Source organism: Lagenorhynchus albirostris, chromosome 14, assembly GCF_949774975.1.
Source record: "Lagenorhynchus albirostris chromosome 14, mLagAlb1.1, whole genome shotgun sequence".
Classification (NCBI taxonomy): Eukaryota; Metazoa; Chordata; class Mammalia; order Artiodactyla; family Delphinidae; genus Lagenorhynchus; species Lagenorhynchus albirostris.
The window spans coordinates 61,548,310-61,563,049 of NC_083108.1; the positions used below are offsets into that span (position 1 = coordinate 61,548,310).

Below are 14,740 nucleotides of genomic sequence, written 5' to 3' on the forward strand. Positions count from 1 at the left end.
CGCCCCGCCCCCGGGGCTGCGCCAAGCGCCCGGCTGCGCCTCGTGACCCCTGCAGCCTTCGCAGCTCGTCTGGTTCAGACACCGGCCCTGGGCCCTGCCCTCGAGGACATGTCACCTGCCCGCCCAGCGTCCCGCGCTGCACTGGGCCCTGCTGGAGGCTCTGCGGGGATGCTCACTGGTGGGGCCCTGCTTGCCCCCTCCATGCCTCTGAACTGGCCATCTTCCTCATTGCACCCCTAACCCCTGACATCCCTGCCAAACTCAGGACAGACCCTGGACCGGCCACTGCAGCCTTTAACCCACCTCGAGGCTGTTCTGCAGGGCCGGCCCCAGGATGAAGGGCTGCCGGCTCGATCTGCACCGGGTTACAAGTGAGCAAGAGGCTGGGAAGGGGCACTGACCCGGGCCCTTGCAAGAGGACAGAGTCGTTCACTGGGCTCCCTGCGCACATTTGCCTCTGGGCTGTGTCTGGGGTCTGAGTGCAGAGAAAGTGGGGAGTCAGAGGCCCAGGGCTTGCTCCAAAGTGGGCCCTCAGCAAATAGTTATATTAAGGTTAATAACAATGTGCTAAGTGCTCTAAACCCAGAGTTGCAGGACACAGCTCTCATTTATCCCATTTTACAGATGCAAACATCGAGGCTCAGAGCAGTATGTATGTCACTTGCTTGAAGTCAAAAGAAGATGGCAAGTAGCAGTGGCTGGATTAGCTCCACAGCCCTGTGTTGAGGTTTTAGGTGCCCTGATCCTTCCTTGGAGCACTGACGCCCTGTGAAAACTGGGGCTCAGAGAGGGCAAGGGCCTGGCTGGTAGTAAACAGAGACAAGAGTAAAACCCAAACCTGCGTGACACCCCCAAAGGCCCATTCCACCCCACTTTCTTGCCATCTCATCTATGTTCCTCCCGGAACTCAACAAAAGCCCTTTACAGGTACGGAAGCCAAGGACTCCCGACGTCCAAGGACTCCTGGCCAGCAGGCAGCAGACCCAGTGAGACACTCAGTCCTCCCTCCTGCCATCTGGCAAGAGAGTCATGCTGGGTGGGTGCCAGTGACCCCCTCCTGGCAGCTGGATCATGCAGTCCAGCCAAGAGATAGTAGTGTTGAATAAGCAGGACCTGGGGGGCTTGGAGGCGAGTGACCATGCCCTGGGGGATGGGGCAGCAACTACAGTGGTCTGCCCCAAATCACTGGGCCAATGCCTTAGAGGGGTGGGACACAGACTGGTCAAGCCCTCCTGAGCAGTGCCTTCCCATTACCTGCAAAGGGGGATGCAGCCATGCTTGGGTTCCGTGGAGCTTTAAATCCCACCTTGCCATCGCCCAATGAGATGCATCTGGGTGGGGGTGGTCTCAGGACTACAAGGGGTTCACTGCTACCCCACCTCTAAATACATACATCCAGGGGCTTCCCTGGTGGTCCAGTGGTTAAGACTTCACCTTCCAATGCAGGGGGTGCAGGTTTGATCCTTGGTCAGGGAGCTAACAAATTCAATAAAGACTTTAAAAATGGTCCACGTTAAAAAAAATCTAAAAAAAAGTACATAAATACATACATAGATACATCCTTAGATGGGGAGCTCATTACCTTGTGTGCTCACCCTTTTGATCTCATGCATCTGCAACTGTTGGGAAGTTCCTCCTAATATCTGGCTGAAACCTTTTTCTCCCTGCAGCTTTCCTCACATGCCCCAGGTATGTCCCTACAGAGTTGGCCAGAAGCCAGGTAGAGAGGGCAAAATGGAGGAGACCAGGCTACTGGGCCCTGTGGCAGTGGTCTAGGGGTAGAGACCATCTCTTCTGCACTCTGTTTCTGACCCCCATCTGCAGCCTGGGTCATGGTGGGTCCTCGTGGAACTGGCACTGCCTGCCCTGACCCTCCGTGCAGCTGGTGAGCCAGCTTGACAGCAGACAGGTCTCTGGAAGCCTGTCAGGAGAGGTGGGGGTAGGGATGAGGGGGGATGGAGGGAGTCCTCACTTGGGCCGATCTTGGTACACAATTCTCCCCTTTGCCCTCTCAGCAGAGATCTGTCCAGCCCCTCTTGCCACCATCAGCAAGTGTGTGGGAAAGGGGTGGTGCTGGGCCACAAGGTCATTATGAGAGGAGGGGCTGCAGGAGGACCAGGGCCCAATGCCCTTGGAGAGATCCACAGAGAACTTTGGGCTAATTAAATCCACTCCTAAATACAGGAAAGGGTGTGCCATGTTCTGGAGAGGGACCCTTCATTCTGCCCACCCAGAGCTTCAAGCAATATCCCTGTGCCAGGGTGCCAAATGGCTGTCACTTCTAGTGCTGGTGACACCTCCAGTGCCAATTCCAGTCAGTTGGCAGTGGCTGCCTGGCTCTGAGTGGCTGCTGGGGGTTGATTTGTCATGTATGCCAGGGTACAGGGGAACCCAATGTGGCACCAGTGGTGAATTCTAGCCCCAAATCATTTCCATTTCTTCGTTCTGACCAAGGAACTTCTGGGTGAACACAGTGGACCCCTGATGTGGGTGGATAAGACATGAATGTCTCTCCCCCCCCGTCCCCCCAATTAGCACTGTGGTGGGCCATGTGGCTCTGTGCAGCCTTGGGGAATACGGTGAGCTGAGGATCTGGTCATCTCCAGGTGCAACCAGAGCAAGAACGGCTTAGAACCACGCACGAGCCAGGGTCACTGGTCAGGGACCCCCTGAAACAAGCCCCACTGGGCAGCATCCACACTGGTGCCCCCTGCACCCCAAAGTTACCTGGAGCTGGCCTAGGGCTGTGGTCCCATTTGTGGTCATGTGTGTGCCCTGTGTCACTGCAGGGACCAGGCGGCTGCTCTCCACCTGGCAGGGAAATGTAACCTGTGCTAAACCCAACTCGGGTGGCTGAGCCCCACAGGGATCCTGCATGACCCCAGGTAGGGTGGAGGAAATGGACACCAGAAAGCGGGGAAAATGCACACACAAACTTCTCCTCCCCAGGCCCAGACCTGTGGCCTTTCGGTGAGCCGCGTGAGGGAGGCCAGTCCCTGGGGCCCTGCAGGATGGGCTGAGCCCACGGTGTCTGTCGAGTTATCCCTGACCGAGGAGGAAAACCGCTGTTCACCGAGGGGTCCCTTTCGACCCTTGAAAAACTGCCAGCCCCACCCACTCCGGCCTCCACAGTGGGAACCCTGGGGCAATGAGAGTGGGAGAGCGCCCAGGCCCCGGAGTCAGATGGACTGGGTTGGAGCCCCGGTGACCTAAAGCTAGTGAGAACCTCTCTGAGCCTCAGTTTCCCGTCTGTAAAATGGGAGGGCAGCAGAACGCTCCCTCGCGGATAGTGGGGAATACACACAACTGACGCTGAAGGGAGGGCGTGGCGCCCAGCGCCGGGCCAACAGCAGGCGCTGGAGCAGGATACCTGGGAACTGGGGTTGGTGATAGAGGCGACCCGGCCCGAGTCCGGCGATGGGGCGTCGGGCCTGCTCCCTTCCCCGCTCGGGGCGGACGGTCCGGGGACGTCCTCCAAGGCGACCGGGAGGGGGCGACCCGCCGGAAGGGGCGGCCCGCGCCCAGGCCTCAGCCGCAGAGGTCCCGGCAGGTGCCCGGGCCTCCGCTACTCCACGAGGGGCCGTGGTCGGCAGAGACGGACAGCCGGAGCGCCCAGTGGCAAGCCGGTGTCTCCCCGCGCCCGTCCAATCGGTGCCGGCTGCCGGGCCTCCCGACCAATGGAAACACTGGCGGCGACGGGGCGGGGCGAGGGTCGCCGCGCCGGCAGGCCCTCTTTGCGCACGGGCCGCGAGAGGGGCGGAGGGCTGCCACGGGCTGCACTGGCCTCGGGGAGTGAGTCCTGCACCGGTGCGAGCGGAGGCCCCGGGACAGTCACTTGCGCCCGACCGGGGACGCCGCGCGCCGAGGAACCCGGGGACGCCCGTCTGGGGCGGGGGCCGCGCTGCGGCGCCGCCCACGCCGCGCTCCAGGTAGGCTCGGGCCGGGGACCGGGGTCGGGGCCGGGATCGGGGCTGCGGGATGGGCAGGGGCCCGAATCAAGGTCGGGGGTCCAGACTGGCTCTGCTTCACCCGAACCGAGCCCGCGCCGCGGTGCGCAAGACCCCGGACCGACGGGGGCGGGTCCCTTTGTGCGCAGCCTCGGGTCCTGCCTGACCGGCCGTGCGCTTCGGTCCGCGCGCCCCTCAGACCGCGACCCAACATGAGCCGTGTCCTCCCCCTGCTCGACCGGGCGCCTGGAACTGGCGCCGCTCAGCCACGGAAACTTTCCATCGGCCGGAGGGGCCCGGGGCAGGGGAACTTTCCTGGGGCGGCGCGCCGCCGGGAAGCACCGGCACGGCCGGGCCGAGGGATGTCCCGGCGCCGCGCTGCTCCCGCCGCCCAGAGGACGAGGGAGGGAACGCTGCCTGGGGTTCCTGCCCGGAGCCCCAACCTGGGTCCCCCTCCTCGCCACCCCTGCGCCCTGTCCCCTGGCTGAGGCGTGTCCCCTCCACTCGTAGTGGGACTCGGCCCAGGTTTGCCGTGGTGTTCCCTGGGCGGGCAGCCGGAGATCCCCAACCTTCCTATTTTAATCTTAAATAATTAAATATTGGGTTATTACAGTATGTCACCGTTTCTAACGTCTGTATAACGTGTCCCAGTGGAAACGGAACTTGGGGACTCCAGCGGCCTTTCCCTTTAGACCCAGGCGTGTTTAGGAACAAGGAAAAGAAAAGAACTGCCCCAAGGGTTTCATTCTTTAGAATCGATTCATTTTATAATCCCTCACTCACACCCCTTTCCCGAGTCACCGAGCAGGGCACACGGCGAGTCAGGGATTATGAACCCAGGGGGTTGGATGGTGACCGGCTTAGCACCTGTGGGGCAACCTCCCCCGTGAGGACACACACAGGGCTGCCGTGGGAACCTCCACTCCCAGGTCCAGGCTGCCAGAGGTCTGCCCACCCCAAGCAGGTCCCACCTGTCCTGGGCTCAGTGTATCTGGATCTGGGACAGTGCTGGACCCACAGCAGTTCCCGAGCTGGACCTGGGGTCTGGCCACAGCGTGTGGGGCTGTGAATTGGGCACTCGTGCTTCCCCCCAGCCTTGCCTTGTCCCATCCACAGTACTCTGTCTGTTCCCTGCCGCCCCATACCCCCAACTCTGAGGTCCACAGGCACCTAGCACAGGGCTGGGCACAGAGCACTTGCTGTGCTCAGGACTCTGGTCCTGGCCTGGGGAGGAGGTCACATAAGCACAACCCGGCCAGCCGTCACCCCATTCTCCTCATGGGCAGAAGTGCCTGTTGACCAGGTGCCTCCTGTGTGAGCTGGGCCAGCCCTCAGTCCTGCCAGGTTAGAGATGCCCCCCAATCTGGGCTGTGTGCCTCCCCCAGGGTGGCCTCTCAGGACTCCCTTTGCATCTCCCAGTTTCCATGGGGGCTGCACCTCCATCCCTCTTTGTGCTGCACAAGGATTCAGGTGGGTTCACTCCCCTTCATCCCAGGAGACAGGCCTGGGACCACGAGCAGTGGGATCCTGCACTTCCAAGAGTAGCCAAGAACTGTAGCGCAGAGGGGGGTGGGGACACCAGGCCCAACAGAGCCTCGGCCAGCCCCTAGCATGTGCCCTGGGCTGGCGTCAGCAGAGGGAGGGAGGGGGCAGAGCTGGGGTGCTGTGGGATGCCAGGGAGGCAGCGAGGGGTTCTGGGACCTTCCCCAGCAGTGGCTCGGGTTGGGGAAGACATCTGTTCCCTTGCTGCCAGCTTCCATCAAGACTAGGATGAGGCCTCAGCCACTCTGCAGGAGCCCCAGAATCAGAGAGTAACCAAGAGAGACTCAGGGTCAGGAATTCCTTCCTGGGGCTTCCCGAATGGGAGAGCTGCACAGCTCAGCCTATTTCACAGGTCGGAAAGAAGAGCCCAGAGCTGGTGGACATCTACATCACCTACAGGGCCCCCAGCCCGGGCTGTGTGTATGTGAGGCACAGCGCTTACCACTGCCCCAGTGGACCCTGAGGGGCCAGCGGCCTCTAGCAAAGCAGCAACAAGCTGAGTGCAGCCACCAGAGGGCACCCAGGACTGCCATGGCCAGCAAGACTGGCTCCACCCAGCTTCCCCCAGAGGTGGGACCCTTCCCAAGGCACCCGCCAAGGCATCCGCTGGGAGGCTGGAGTTCTGCTTTCTCCAGGTCCCCTGTTCGGGGTGGGGAGCTGGAGAGGGGCAAGGACCCTGGGCAACGCCCCTCAGTACCCTGTGCCCTCACCGCCTCAGTACAGCAGAGGGAGGCCGAGGGCTGGGTGACAGGGTTGTTGAGCACAGGCTCCAGCAGGGACCGTGGAGGTGGGGTCCTCCTTCGGGCGTGTGCCCTAGGCGCCTCCCTGGCCCCCATAGGCCATCTTGCCACTGCCCAGTGGTCCGGGCAAGATCTCTGCGTCTGCCACTCAGCACAGGGCTGTGCCTCTCTCTGCCTCAGTGTCCTCTGTAAAACAAGGGTGCAGCCAAAGTGGTGCCTTTTCAAGATGTGCACAGAGTGACCAGCGGCCTGGAAGGGCACGTCAGGATTTGCTGTGGTGGAGCAGGACTCAAGGCTCGAGTGCAGAGCGAGCTCTCAGTCAGGCCGGCCTGACCCTCACCCGGGCTCCTCACCACCCACTGCGGCCCTGAGCTGCCTGCCCAGCATCCCCCCAGCCTGGGCCCTGTCCCTCCGCCAGACTTGGTTTGTGCACATGGGGGCTGCCTCATGCTGTCAGACATCTGTGGTCTGTGCTGTTCTGACTCTTGGCCAGCCCTTGCAGAGGCCTCCTGCCCCAGTCGGGGACACAGCAGGCCTTTTCAAGTCTGGGGGTGGGTCCCTTGGCCCCGAGGCTCTTGGTGCAGGGTCCTTGGCCAGGACCACCTCTGAGGGATGCTAGAAAGGGCTCCCTGAGACAGGTACCCCTACCCTCTCGGCACAAATCCCATCAATGCTTCTACCTTCGTATCTCAGACCTGTCCATCTGTCTCTCCATGGCCCCAGGGCTCTTATGAGGTTCTGTTCTCCCCACCCCCCATCTGTACAGTGCTGCTGAGATGAGGCACCCTGGGGACACAGACTCCACCTCAGGTCCCACCACCACCCTGCATCCCCAGACCCTCCCTGCCCCCCTGCTCCCACACTCCTGCAGGAAGCTCCCTCGGGCCCCCTCCCCACCTGCAGCCCTGCAGATGCCCTCCCGCCCCCCACACTGGCATTGACTCCCGGCCCTCCTCTGCATTTGTGGAGTTATTGGCCTGCTGGAGTCCCATGAGGCGGGAACCACGTTCTTCCTGTGGCTGGATTGGGGGGAGTGTGTCCTAGGGGCAGGAAGACCTGAGTTCAAATCCTGGCCCAGCACTGCCTTGCCTGGACCTGGTTTCCCCATCTGTAAAATGGTGTCCTGGGCTGACCCCAGGCCCCTAGTGAGAGTCACCGAGATGATGGGGCACAGCCAGCACTGGGGAGAGGCTGGCGGTTATCAGGACTGATAAGAAAAGCACGTGGTTCTCCATGGAACAAGGTCTATGTGAACGTTTAAGCCAAAAGCAGACGTGCCCCAGAAGCATCACATTCTAAGCAAAAGCTGATCCCTGAGCCTCAGACCTCAGGGTGGGAGCAGCAGGTCCTGCTGTGGGTGGGGAGGGTGCAGCGGGTGGGTAGACTCCCAACCACGCCTCCCCTCCCAGGTGCTCACTCACACACGTGTACACGCATGCACACACACGCCTGGCTTGAGCTCCCTATTCTTCCTTGCCTCTGGCCCTGGCATCTTGATCTCCCCCCATGATCCCACCCTGACTTGAAGCCCCTCCCCGTGATGAAGGGGCTACTGTGAGGCAGAGAGACCCACCTGCAGGCCCGCAAATGAGCCATGTCCACAAAGGAAGGTTGGACGGAAGCTTGGAACAACCTGGTAAACACTGCAGAGCCAAGGGGAGAGAGCTTCTGCCACTGTGATCTGCCGGAGGTGGCCTCCAGCCTGTCTGTGGTGCCCTGTTTTTCATTTTTACAACACAAACACTTTGGCAACATCCCCAGACCTAGACACAAGGAGAGGGAACGTGTCCCCAGACCACTGGCCGAGACAGGAAGCTGCATGGTCCTTGGTCCAGGACTGGGAGGCTGGCTGCTGGCCTAGGAGGGACATGGATGGGGGCTGGCCTCGGGGAGCTTCAGGAGAGGCAGGCAGCCTGTGCCCCAGGGCAAGTGAGGGGGGCAGACCCCTGGGGGCCATGACCCCCTGAACAGGCCAGTGGGATCCTGGTGTGGGAGTTTATCACAGCAGAGCACACCCAACCTCTGGAGAAGGGAGACATTATCATCGGCTCAAAATGGTCAGGGTTTTGAAGGATAGTTAACAGCATAAGAAACGCCCAGGAGGGACCATGGTAGCCGATGCAAACTGTAGACGTGACAGTCCCAGTGGGGTGGGGGTGAGAACACGCACGGTCATGTGGGAGTGAGTCTGTGTTGGAGCACCACCAGACGCCCTTGGGTCAGGGATGACAGTGTCCAGCTGGGGCTCTGGCCCCATGCAGAAGGGACTTAACCCCGCTGGTTGGCTTCACCAGGTGCCCTCTGGTTCCCTGCAGGATGTGGAGCCAGCCAGATGGGTGTCTGAACATGCTGACCTCCTCCAGGGACGTCCCCTCCTCACACGGGTGGTGGGCCGGTGGGTGTGGTCCGTGGAGGGATGGACTGTGGCCTGAGTGGTGTGTGCTTCCGGCCAGCCTCAACCCGGGTGGGCACAGGGCCCTGGGCTGGACAAGGCTGGACGTGGGGCCTCCTGCCACCCCTACTTGAATTCACCGATGGCCTAGGTATGGACCACAGATACCGGCTTGAGGGACGTCTGGCTTGAGGGACAAGCATGCACTGGGGACAGCCCACCAGGACATTAGCTGGACTGGTCCACACCCTCCTTGACTTGGATGCCTGGCACGGCAGTATCTGGTGTCGCACAGGCCGTCAGATTCGCTCCCGGCTCAGGGTAGTCCCTGCTGCACCAGGGAGGTTGGAGCTGCCAGCCAGGACAGGCAATGGGCCCACATGCTGCGGCTCCTAGAGGAGGGCACTGAGGCCGGGAGGAGGCTTTGTCTGAAAGGGCCAGATGGCCTCTGGCACACACAGCCACCCTGGGCCACCGTTGGAGTGGGGAGGGGCCGTGACTGCTGTGATCATGGCGAGGGCGCTGGTGCTGGCCCTGCTGCTGGCCCTGCTGCTGGCCCTGCTGCGTGGGCTTCTCTGCTCATCACAGCTCCAGGGGCACGAGGCATGGTGCCCAGGAAGTATAGGAGGGACGGAGGCTGAGTGGTCCCTGTGGTCCCCAGGACCCTGTGTGGTGGGAAGTGAGCCCTGCTGGTACCACTCTGTCAGTTTGCTGTGTTGCCTGATTTGCAGAGTGTGGTGGCCACTTGTGCTGCCCCAGTGCGGGAGCCCAGGCCCCAGCCCGGCCCTCTGCCCCTGCCCCGCCCAGCCCCGTCTCCGTGGGAGGCTCAGCCCACCCAGCCTGTGGATTCTCAGTGTCCCTGGGTGTCCAGCGCGGATGGCCTGGCCCAGCCAGCACCTTACTTGGGTGGTGGTGAGAAGGCAGTGGCTACAGACTCAGGAGCCTCCAGACGCCTGAGTGTCCTGTGCTGAGGGCTGTAAGACAGGAGAGGGCAGGGGACCTGCTCCTTCCTCTTGTGTTCCACAGGACCTCGGGTGTGGCAACCTGCCAGCCAGGCAGGTGGGAGGACCAAGGTCTGGCCAAGCATCTCAGTGGCCAGACTGCTGGGCCACATGGGGCCTTGTGGATTGGGATGAAGAGGCTCAGCCTGTGTCCAGGGCTTGCTGGGCCAGAGCACCAGGCCTTGGGACGTGGTGTTGCTGGTGGCACAGGTGGCATGGCATCTGGGGCTTAGGGTGGTAGGTGCTTGCCCCCACCCCCCTAAGCTTCTGATGGACCACCGTGCCTCAGATTGGCAGGCCAACCAGACACCAAATGGCAGGTAATGAGGTCTGTGGGAGGCTGCCCACCGCCTCGCCTGCTGGGCCTGCCCTTGCTGCTCTTTTCCTGTCCCTGTTTCTCCCTCCTCCCTCATGCTCCTCGTTTTCTCCCTGTTTCTCTCTGTCCCTTTCTCTCTGCCTCTTCCTGTTACCCCATCTCCTGCGCTTCTCGAGTCTGGTAACGGACTCTTCGTGTCTGCCGCAGGCACTTAGGCACAGCCTCGCGGGCACTGGTTCCACCAGCCTCACCCGGGCTGAGGGAGACTGGGCCTCTGTGGCCACGGCCCCTGTGGGGCCTCTTGGGGTCGCAGTTGCGCACAGAGTGGGTCCTGCCTTCATCCGTCTTTCTTCAGCCTTTTAATTTTTGCTTATGATGGCTTTCGTGTTCAAAAATTGTGCAAAGTTTTCACGTTTTGGTGGAATCTGTGGAATTCTTCCTCCTTCAATCCTTCTGTTGTTCCATGCGTTGTCTAGCATGTGGCCAGATAAACACACATCTGTCTTCTCCTGTCGGTGTTTCCAGGTCAGCGTCTACACTTGAGATTTCATCCGTCTAGAATTTACTGTGACATAAATGTGAGGCAGGGGCTGAACTGTGTTGATATGGTTGTATCTGAACAGTTTCTTGACTGATGTTTTCTATCACCAGGAACTATAAATGTGACATACCGCATCCTCAGGTTCGAGGTGCCTGTGGCCCTGTTAGAAGATCAGGTCGGGGCCTCCCCTTGACCAGTCTCTGTTCTGAAAAGTCACGGGCGGCCTTGCGCTTGCCCTGCAGATGCAAGTTGGTCCACGCAGTCGGGGCCTCCTCCCCGGGACCCCTGGTGTGCTGGCCTGTGCACGTGTGCATCCCGCTCTGGTTTCCCCAGGTCTCCAGCCCCCCTGAGCCTCCTTGGTTACTGAGAACAGGTCCCTGCTGTGGGAAGGCCCCTCAGAAGCCCCCACAGTGATCTGGGCCCCTTTGCAGCATCCGGCCTGTGAATGTGTGACTCCCTGTGGCTGGGAGGGCATGGCTGTCCCATGCCCGAGTGGCTTTGTCATGCTGTGGGGGGTGAACGGGCCCCTTCCTCTAGGGTCATGGGCTTGGCACCCCCAGGGCCTCCAGTGGCAGCACCACTGGGCCAGGCACACGCATGCCTGTTTGTGTCTCAGTTCGGGTTGGGTCGGCCGGTCCACCTGCCTCGCAAGCATCTTGCCTGCGTTGCCAGAGAGCGAGGTGCTGGCCCTCACCTGTGGGCGGCTCTCAGCCAGGCATCCAGGGGTCTCTGTGATTGGACTCGTGGGTCATTCCCCGGGTGGGGGGGCTCAACATGAGAGGCAGGAGTGAAGACCACGGCCCCAGGGATGCCCCCAGCCCCTTCCCACTCTGGAGCACATGCTTCTCAGGAATAACATTCTACGAGGCGGAACTTGGGTTCAGACCTGGCTCTGCTCGCCCTGTGGGGCTCGCACAGGTGGCACTTCGCGCTGGCCGCTGTGTTATTGTGCGAGAGCCATGCCAGCTTCTGGCTGTGCCATTCCTTGCTCAGGGTGCCTCCCGGCTGGTGGTGTGACTGCGCTGCGGGGCCCAGGCCACCAGGAGGGACAGTGCCACGCCAGCCGTGCTGGGTGGTCTGTGCAAGCCTGAGGTGGCCACTGGCCTAGTGGCTCTTGGAGCAGCCCCTGCCCCTCAGCTCACCCCTGGGGCCTCTCCCTGCCACGCCAGCCACAGTCAGCTTCTGGCGGTTCCCTGGCTTGCTGTGCTTTGTTCTGCTGCCTGGACTGGACTGTCAGGCCGCTGAGGGGCCTTTCTTCCCCAGGCCCTGGGCGTCCGTCTCCGTCCCTGCGTGACCTTCCACCGGGGCACCCAGAGTCGTCAGTTCCGCCCTGAGTTAGGTCTTGTTCTGTGGGGACACCCCCCTGCAGCTCTGATTTGGGTAGGCTGAGGCCCAGTTTCTTTCGCCCACAGGGAAGGCTGCCCATTGTCAGGTGGGGAGAAGGAGACACCCCGCCCCCCTGGCACATCTTGCCAGGTTGTCGTTTGCAATTGATGAGTTTGGTATTTCAAATATGCCTTTAGTTAAACTTTTTCTTTTCAAAATATTTTCACTCTCCGTGAAATCCTAATTAGGCCATTCATTCGTCTGAATGTACTTGCTGCTCTCTGCATTTTGCAAGATAACGAGGCTTCGAGCGGGCTGCCAGCCAGTCCTCCGGGGCCTTTGCTCTGTGCCCTGCAGGGAGAGGCTGGCGCCCTGTGACACCTGCACCCATGAGCCCTGGGCCGCAGTGCCTGCGGGACACCGAGTGTGCAGATGGGGACACTGAGGCCTGGGGTGACAAATCGTCTCTGACAGCCCGGGAACTTTGCACGATGTTTCCTTAAGGAAGTACAGAGCTGGGTTTACTCTTTCAAGATCCCAAGTTAAGGAAGAAAGGGAAGCACCCTGTTAACAAAGCTGTCAGCTGGTCCTCGCTGTAGAAGAGCTTCTGCAAACAAGAGACGATAGCTGGGCAGCAGGGTCCTGCAGCTGACATCTGTGCATGGATAACGTCCAGCCCCTCTGGGATGTGGGCAGCTTGGTGGCAGCGTGGACCCTCCTCAGTGCCGCCTTGGGTGTGTCCGGTGCAGGCCAGGCCAGGCGGCCTCCTTCCTGCCCTGTGGAGGGACAGCAGCCTGGAGGCTGGGGCACAGAGCCCAGGGAGAGCGAGTCGTAAAGGCTAGGGTTGACATGACTGCAGTCTGCTCAGCTCCTTTCTGGGCAGAAAGCTCAGACCCCAACCCGACCCCGACAGCCCTGCTGGAGGCCTCTGTTGGGGGTGGCTCCTGGCCATTTGTGGGGTCCCTCGGGGACCTCCTGTGCCAGGGGAATTTGTTCCCAGGATCCATTTTCCAGCACTCCTGTCTTCCCTCTTGACACCTTTGTGTCCTTTTCTGCCCGTTTGGCAGGTCTGCCTTGGGTTTGCATCCTGCAGCCTGGGGACAGCGTCCCGGCTGCTGTTTAGCTTCCGCCATGTTTTTCTTCAAATCCCCACAGGATCCTCATCACCCATGATCGGTCCTTCTCCTTATAGTTTGTTCCCAGCTCATCAGTTCAAGGCCATCTTTAACCTTTTGAGGGCACATCAGCTGTTCCCTGATGTTTGTGCTGGTAAACGGCAGCTCTCCTGGGTCCCCGGGGGGCAGCAGGGTCTGCCCTGGGCCCTGGGGGCTGGGGCAGGTCTGTGCAGCCTCGGCGTTTCTGTCCAGGGTCCTGGCCCGGCCGTGGTCCCCACTCCTGTCACAGAGACACTTTGGTGTGGACTGAGGCTGGGCACCTTCAGGCTGTGGAGCCAGGGCAGGCCCGGCCTCACAGGTCTTGGCGGGGGCAGCCTTGCCAGGTGTTCAGGACAGGAATGCAGTCTGCCCAGAACGCTGACCCCAGGAGCCTGAGTCCTACCTCCCCCAGCACAAGGACCTGTCAGGAGTGTCAGGTCACCTACCATCCATTTTCTGGGGCAGGTGCGGCCCCACAGGGCAGCCTGGGTGCCTCTGGGGATGTGTGTGCATGACTTTGTGGGTGGCTGCATGCGTGAGCCTGCGGGTGGATTTAAGGAGGTCCCCAAATTGTCAGCATACCAGCTGCAGTGTTCTGCGTCCTGGCGGGGGCAGGGCACACAGACAAGTCCGATTCCCAGCAGGCTGTCATGGTATGTGGTGTGGGGGGGTGGGGAGCCAGGCAGGGACATTGTGGGGCCCAGAGTCTGCACTGGGTAGGGGTGGGGTGAAGCCCCCTGCCCAGTTCCACTGGGTCATCATTTGCATATAAAAGGCAGGACTTTGCTGTCTGATGGAGGCTGGTGGTGTCTGGACCTGTGTGCCATGGGCACTCCCGGGCTTCAGGAGCACTGAGTTGGCTCCCAGGCAGGTGAGGGGTTCTGGAGCAGAGAGACTGGCATCCAGCTCAGCTTCTGGGAGAGAATGGGAGTTCCCAGGGGCCCTGGGAGGAGCCAGTGCTGGAGGCCACACAGGACCCTGGGCAAGGGCAGACCAGAGGGGACCTGGCTCTTTGATGCTGTGGCTCAGGAGCAACGATGGAACCTCCCTCCACAGGGCATGCTCTGGTCTCTTCCCTGCACTCCCCTTTGATCCATCCAGGGCCAGGTGGCCACAGCTGCCCTGCCTCTACCCTTGGCAGCTGGAGGGTCTTCCTGACACCTGTCACCCCCTGGGCTGTGGGTACTGTGCCTGCAGGGCCTGGAGTCTCCCTGCTGGACCCCAGTGTTGTTCCCGATGAGGGAACAAGGGACCAGTTTCTCACTCTCACACTTCCCAGGGAACCTCCTTCTGGAAGCTGAGCCCCAGGCCCCATCTTCTTGGATGGCGAAGGCCCAGGCTGGGCTCTGTGGGGAGGTGGACCTGGTATTGCTGACGATAGTCTGTGCAGGCCCGTCCCAGTGCCCAGAAGTGTCAGCAGCTTGCAGGAATGCTGGCGGGGAGGCAGGCGGGCAGGGTGTGGGGGCGTGAGACGGGGCCTCCGTGGGGTGCAGGGGTATCTCATCTGCTGACCACGAGGGGCACTGCCATGTCAGGGTTGGCCCCTTGGCAGCCCCCCACCCCCGGGCCCTGCGTGGATCTGCCCACAAAGAGGCAGATCTCTCCTGGGGCCTGCTGTGCCTCGTGCTGCCACCCGGGGGCTGTGACCCCCAGCCTGGGGGCTTAGTTAGCAAAGCCGCAGTGGGTCACATTGAGGTCACTTGGGGAGGGCTGCCCGGCAGGGCGCCCAGCATGTGAGGGCACTGCAACGTGCCTGGTCAGCAGTGGCCAGAGTGGCATGG

The 14,740-nt window shown here is 61.4% G+C and overlaps 1 protein-coding gene across 5 annotated transcripts in view; it reads left to right on the plus strand.

The window, feature by feature from the left end:
• Positions 1-3,685: 3,685 nt before the first annotated feature.
• Positions 3,686-14,740, plus strand: part of ARVCF (ARVCF delta catenin family member) — a 36,031-nt gene continuing 24,976 nt past the window's right edge. Inside the window, exon 1 of one of the 5 annotated variants that reach the window (XM_060120762.1) lies at positions 3,686-3,929. The gene's annotated coding sequence lies outside the window, so the exon portion shown is untranslated. The remainder of the gene's footprint in view (positions 3,930-14,740) is intronic. The other 4 variants (XM_060120758.1, XM_060120759.1, XM_060120756.1 and 1 more) reach the window with 4 other exon arrangements.